At 48.9% G+C, this 6000-nt stretch overlaps 1 protein-coding gene across 5 annotated transcripts in view; it reads left to right on the top strand.

Moving 5' to 3' along the window:
- Window positions 1-337: 337 nt before the first annotated feature.
- The window catches only part of MTMR3 (myotubularin related protein 3), a 192521-nt gene continuing 186858 nt past the window's right edge, over window positions 338-6000 (top strand). For all 5 annotated transcript variants that reach the window (XM_069081504.1, XM_069081506.1, XM_069081505.1 and 2 more), the window contains exon 1: window positions 338-461. The gene's annotated coding sequence lies outside the window, so the exon portion shown is untranslated. The remainder of the gene's footprint in view (window positions 462-6000) is intronic.

Genomic DNA, 6000 nt, shown 5'->3' with positions numbered 1-6000 from the left:
CTCGGCTGGGCTCGCGCTGGCGCCGGCGCGCGCCCCCGCCCGGCGTCTCGTGGGCGCGCTCTGTGTGGCTGCCGCCGCCATGTTGTTGTGGTGGTGAGGCGGAGCGGTGGCGGCGGAGCAGCCGGAGCCGGAGCGGGTGCCGGAGCCGGAGCCGGAGCCGGAGCCGCAGCTGGAGCCGAGGTCTCAGCCGCAGCCGGAGCAGCCCGCGGCCTAGACACGCACGCGCCGGCCGCCCCCCTCCCCGCGGCCCGGCGGCTCGAGCGTCGCGTCGAGGGCGGAGGAGGAGGAGGAGAAGGAGGAGGAGGAGGAGGAGGGAGGGCAGGGGGAGGGGGCCCTGGCCGGGGGCGGAGGAGCCGAGGCCTCGGTCCGCCGAGGGCTCCGCCATGTCCTGCTGCCCCTGCCCCCGCCCCCGCCCCTGCTGCCGCCGCCGTCCGAGCGTCTGCTGCCGCCCCCGGGGCCTGGTGAGTGAGGGCCGGGCCGGGAAACTGAGGCCTGCGGGGGGCGGGAGCGGAGGCCCCGCCGGCGAGGACCCCTCGCAGTGGCGGGGGGCTGCGGGGGGCCGGCCTGGGGGAGAGGGGAGGGGCGGGGCCGCCCGTGGGCTGTCTCCGTTGCTAGGGGGAGGGACCCTCGAAGCCCCGAGTGCCGCCGTGTCCCGGCCCAGCGGAGGGTCCGGTGCCTCCGGGTCAGGGGGGCAGGCCGGGCCGCGCCGGGCGTCGAGTGGTCCGGCCCCTCTATTTTAGCGAGGGGGGAGGAGATGGAGGTCTGGGGAAGGGGCTCGGCCCCGGGGCGGCCGTGGGGGCTGGGCCAGGGCCCGGAGGAGCCGCAGAGCAGGAATGTTTGTGTGGTTGTTGGTGGCATTGGATAGTGCATGCTTGGGGAATCGCGCAGGACCGTGACTGTCTCAGGTTCCCACAGGTGGCAGGCCGGGATTGGAACCCAGGTCTTCTGTCCTGAGCCCCGCGCGGCCCCGCCCCCACCCTAGATACCTCACAGACTCCTAGAACGTTCAGAGGGAAGGCCCCTTGGAGGGCGGCAGGTGTGTGAGGCGAGGCCTGGACGGGCGGGCGGTTCGGAGGTTCCTGGGAGGTGTAATAATCGCTTCCGAGTGGCAGAGGCACCAGACCCCCCGAGGCATGCTGGCGGCCCTGCTTGTCTCCCCCTCTTCCCCCTCCCCCACCCCTGAGGACAGTCATAGGCAGACCTTCTTAGGTGCCCACTGTGTGTGCATTAGGGACACAAAGATGACAAATGGCCTCAGCGCGGGGATCGATTCCAACGCACTCCTTTGCCAGGGAGAGGGCAGGCAGCGTGCTGACCAAGAGCATGCGGTAGATGAGGGACAGAGCCAGGGCCTCTCCTGCCTGCTCCAGCCTCCTCAGCAGCCCCTGTCACTGGGGGGGGGTCTCTCTGCCTCTCTGCCTTGAGTGTGCCAGAGATTGAAGGTTCCCTGGGAAAAACACCCATCTGTCGGGTGGGGGGAGGGAGAGGAGAGATGAGACCATAGATTGCCTTGAATTCATCGAGTAGGTGCCTTCATAAATCTCTGTTCACTTGAATGGAAATGTTGAATTTGAATCCTAGTCCTGTCATTGAGTAGCTGTTGAAGGTTGGCCTAGTCCAGTCCTCTCTCCGAGTAAAACGGGCTTGTTCCAGATGATCTCTCCAGCCCCTTCTAGCTCTTAGTAGTCTGTTACTGTGAAGGGAGGAGGCCTTTGAAATATGGGCTTGTTCTGGGGAAGAAGTATTATATGAATGGGAAAGGTAAGGATGAATAACTTTTGGTTGTCCTCACTTGTTTCCCTGGATATTTGGTTAAAGGATGATGTGTCAAACCCTGGTGTCCTCTTGATTTTGTTGGGAGAGGGTGTGGTGCTTAGTGGGAATCTTGGTAGAAGCTTGTAGGTGGCTCCCAACATTTGGGGAGGAGGAGTGGCTGCTTTTGTGGCCTTCCTGCAATGGGACATTTTCTTGACCTGGTAGTAAGTGGGTGGGAAAGTTATTTTAGAGAGAATGAAAATGGTGAAAAGTCCCATGATCAGTAACTCCAGGAACCCTGCAGCACATCATGCCAGCTGCTCAGTAAAGGAATACAATGTATTTGTAAAGATAGAAATTGGGGCATTTTATGTATCACATCTTGGGGAAAGAAACTACAAGAATGAATGCTCTTCTGAACTTGGAGCTCTGGAAACCTTCCTGAACAGTGAAGGGCTCTCCCGCTCTCTTCTTGTGACACTTTATATTCTCTTTAATAAGTTCTCCAGGGCAGAAGAGTTTCACCATTTTTGAAGCTGACTTCTAAGAATGGGAACCAGTGTTTCAGATGGGGACATTCTGGTATCTTGGTCATTTTTCCAAGTTAGCCTCATTCATGAGGCCTTACTAAAAAAAAAAAAGGTATTTAGAGCATTCCCTTCTCGTTCAAATTCAGCATAGTTGTTTCATATGCATTGTGATGTTATAGGGTCCCTGGGGATAGAATAGAATAGATGGCTTCTTTATTGGGTGCCCTTCCCATTGCAAGTTACTGGAGACATAATATATGGGTCTGTGTCATTTGGGCAGGAGGCGAAATTTCATTTGTGTTTTGTATGGGAAATTGGGAAGAATGTTGGTGGTTGATATCTGAAGTAGTCCAGAAAACCCATCATCCTAAGATTTCTGTACCTGTTTGTGTGAGAGCACACTTATCTTCTTTCACCCTTTTTGAAATAAACTTGGTGAGATAAGTGAATTCTTGGCTTTCCAAGCAGATCGGTTGGAGGGTAATTCTTTATTACAAAGGATTCTTCCTTTGATGAAAGGTTCCCTTTGCAGAGCACAATAGAGTTTACTGATTATTTTGTATTTGACCAACCGTGGTAGTGATGGGGTAGTATTGGGTGGGGGAGAGAGGAGGTGGCAAATCATTATAGAAATCTCTTAAATTAATGCCCGTTGGAAAATGGTTTGATCTACATAAATTCAAGTTACACACAGATTTTTTCCAAGAATACATTGACTTCTTAAATTTGAAGGCCCCTGTATTCAGGGTTACCTTGACTTGGGATGCCCCATGTATGTTTATGAAGGCTCACAGGTTGCAGGAGATAGTGATTGGCCTACATGCAGAAGTGCCTCTGGAGAGAATCCTGAAGGGAAGCCAACTAGCATTTAAAAAAAAAAAAAAGCAAGTCCTGCCCTGAAGGATCTTAGCTTCCACTAGAAAGCCAGCCAGCATTTTGAGGGGTGGAGGTGAGGATGGGGAGGTGCATGAGGAGAGGCCATGTCACTTAGGATAGTAGGAGTTATCATCATGTGTAACATGGGACTTGGCTAGCTCATTCCTGAGGTCTCTACCAGCCCGAAAATTCCTTGATACTGAAATTTGTTGTTTCATTTTACATTTATCTTAGGTACTGGAGATAGAAATTTGAATCTACATTTATTTATTCTCTAATACTGCTGCCGCAGCTTGGCTCTTTATTTGCCTGTGGATTTTTGGTCAACATTGTCCCAGATTGCTCTGGAAATGGACAATACATTGCATGTATGATGTAGAAACAACCTTGCCTTCGCTGTTGTAATTCACTCAGTGTTGAAATAAATGGAGTTTCACAAAGGGAACTTGATAGTGGGTGCTCACCAAACTCAGTGGGTCAGAGGGTTTGCACAATAAATGTAGTCAGTTGTTTACTAAAAACAGCTGAATTCTGTAACCTTACATAGATGAATGTGTGCCTTTGCTGACCTATTCTGTCTTCCTCAATTGTCTGAGAAGCTACCCAAATGATTGATTAATAAAGATAGAAAAAAATGCAATGAATTTTATGCCTTACATGTGTGTGTGTATTTTTAAAAATTTTCTCTTTTGCCTCTAGGAAAATAATAAGCCAATATTGTATGGTCAGTGCTAATGACTAGTAATAAAGGACACATTCCTTTTCTCTACTAACACTTGATAACTGTTTTTAGGGAATGTGATTTGGAGGAGGGGGTTTGGGTTTTTCTTAAGTCTCTGTGTCAAAACAAAATCTATCACTAATCAAATTAAAAGGTCAAAAAAGAGGAAAAATCATCCATTTCTTTGAAAGGGGAGTGATAAAAGCATGAAACTTTTGAAGATTATTTAATGGTAATGTGATCTGGTAGGCTCAGTGCAAAGATGGTTGTCATTGGGGTCCGTGCCATCGTGAGGTAGAGCAGGGTGCCCAGTGTAAAATCCACTCATGTTGTCTGTGCTCTCCAGGATCACAGTCACGTTATGGGATTAGGGCTGGAAAGAACCTTGGCTCTTCTTCAGCCCAGATCCCTCATTTTACAGAGGAGGGTCATGGAAATGACTTGGCTTGTTCAAGGTCACATGGGTAGTAAATGAGAGAGCTGGACTTTGAACCCAGGTGTTCTGACCCCACTTCTCCCAGAGGGTTCTACCTGGAGGAGTCTTGCATCCCTCTGGTATGCCTGTCACTTAGGGACCTATTCACTGTTAGGAGCGTGGCACCATTACAAAGCCTGAGTGCTGGGTGTCCACTGTACCCTAGACAAGGTCCTCTAGAGAGTGTCACTGAACTATGGGGTTACTTGTGCTTTCTGGCACTGTTGGATCTGGGACTGGGAGGGGTGTTCATTAATAGCAAGTGTGATTTACACCAGTTTGACAAATACTTGGACTTGTCAGTCAGATGAATTCTGAAAGGAGAGACAAGCAACTTTATTATTTATTTGATATGTTAGGAAGAAAAGAGCAAGAAGCTCTCTGAGGGAGTTTCCTGTAAGTTACCGAGGTAAGTCTAAACCCCAGGAAGTGACTGTAAACTTTGGAGACTTGATGACCTTCCATTTGGGCTAATGAAATATTGTCAAAGCCTATAGCCCTGATCTGATGCTCCCTCTGTGTTGTATTGCATTGTGATTTATTTTATAAAACATTTCTCAATTACATTTTAATCTTGTATTTAAGAGATCTCTCAACATTTATTTGCATGAAAAGAATGAACACTTGAGAGAACTGTATCTGATATATAACCTTTACATAAAAGATGTGACATCTTCTGTGAAATTTGTCAGAGCATTCACAACATAAAACTTCTGTATATATGTATTAGTGGTTTAGCAGAAATTCTACAAGCACAACACTGGGAGAGAGAGCAGTAAGGGTCTCCAGTGACATGGATCGGAGAGTTCAGTTAATGAGGCATCCAGGTCATGTAGTAGACAGTAGACAGGTTTGGAGTTTGGAGGACCTGACTTGTCCCAGACATTGGGCCAAGTCACTAAAACTCTCTGAGTTGCTGTTTCCTTATGGAAAATGAATATAATAATAGCACTTACATCATGAGATGTTTATGAGGATCAGATGAGATTAAGTAGACATTTATTAAGGCCTGACAGTATGCTAGGCATTGTATTAAGTTTTGGACATATAAAAAAAAGCTCCTGCCTACAAGGAGAGCTCATTCTACTGGAAGAGACAGTATATTAATGGCTAGGTTCATACAGGATACATGCAGAATAGATAAAAGGTGTCCTTTGACATTGCCCCCCCACCCCCCACTCTAGTTCAGGCCCCCATCTCTTCATGCCTGGACTATTACAGTAGCTGTTGGTGGGCCTGCCTGCCTCCAGTCTCTTCCTACTCCACTCTATCCTACATTCAGCCACTAAAATGATTTTTCTTATAGTAAAAGTCTCATTATGTAATGTCACCCCCCTCTCCTCAACTCTAATGGCTCCCTGTTACCTCCAGGTGCAAAAACAAAATGCTCTGTTTGACATTTGACATTCAAAGCCCTTAATAACACGGCCCCTTCCTACCTTTTCAGTATTCTTACACCTTGCTCCCCAACATATACTTTGTGATCTGGGGACACTGGCTTCCTGGCTGTTCCACGAATGAGACACTCCATCTCTTGGCTCTAGGAATTTTTTCTGACTGGCTTGCGTGCCTGGAACATTCACTCCTCTGTTGTGACTAGTTACTTCTTTGACTTCCTATAAGTCTCAACTAAAATCCCACCT

This window comes from Petaurus breviceps, unplaced genomic scaffold (assembly GCF_028583685.1).
Source record: "Petaurus breviceps papuanus isolate PSGF00001 unplaced genomic scaffold, PetGlider_PUasm1.0 99, whole genome shotgun sequence".
In the NCBI taxonomy this organism is placed as follows: Eukaryota; Metazoa; Chordata; class Mammalia; order Diprotodontia; family Petauridae; genus Petaurus; species Petaurus breviceps.
The sequence above is the reverse complement of the archived record's forward strand: the minus strand, read 5'-3'. Positions and strand labels throughout refer to the sequence as shown.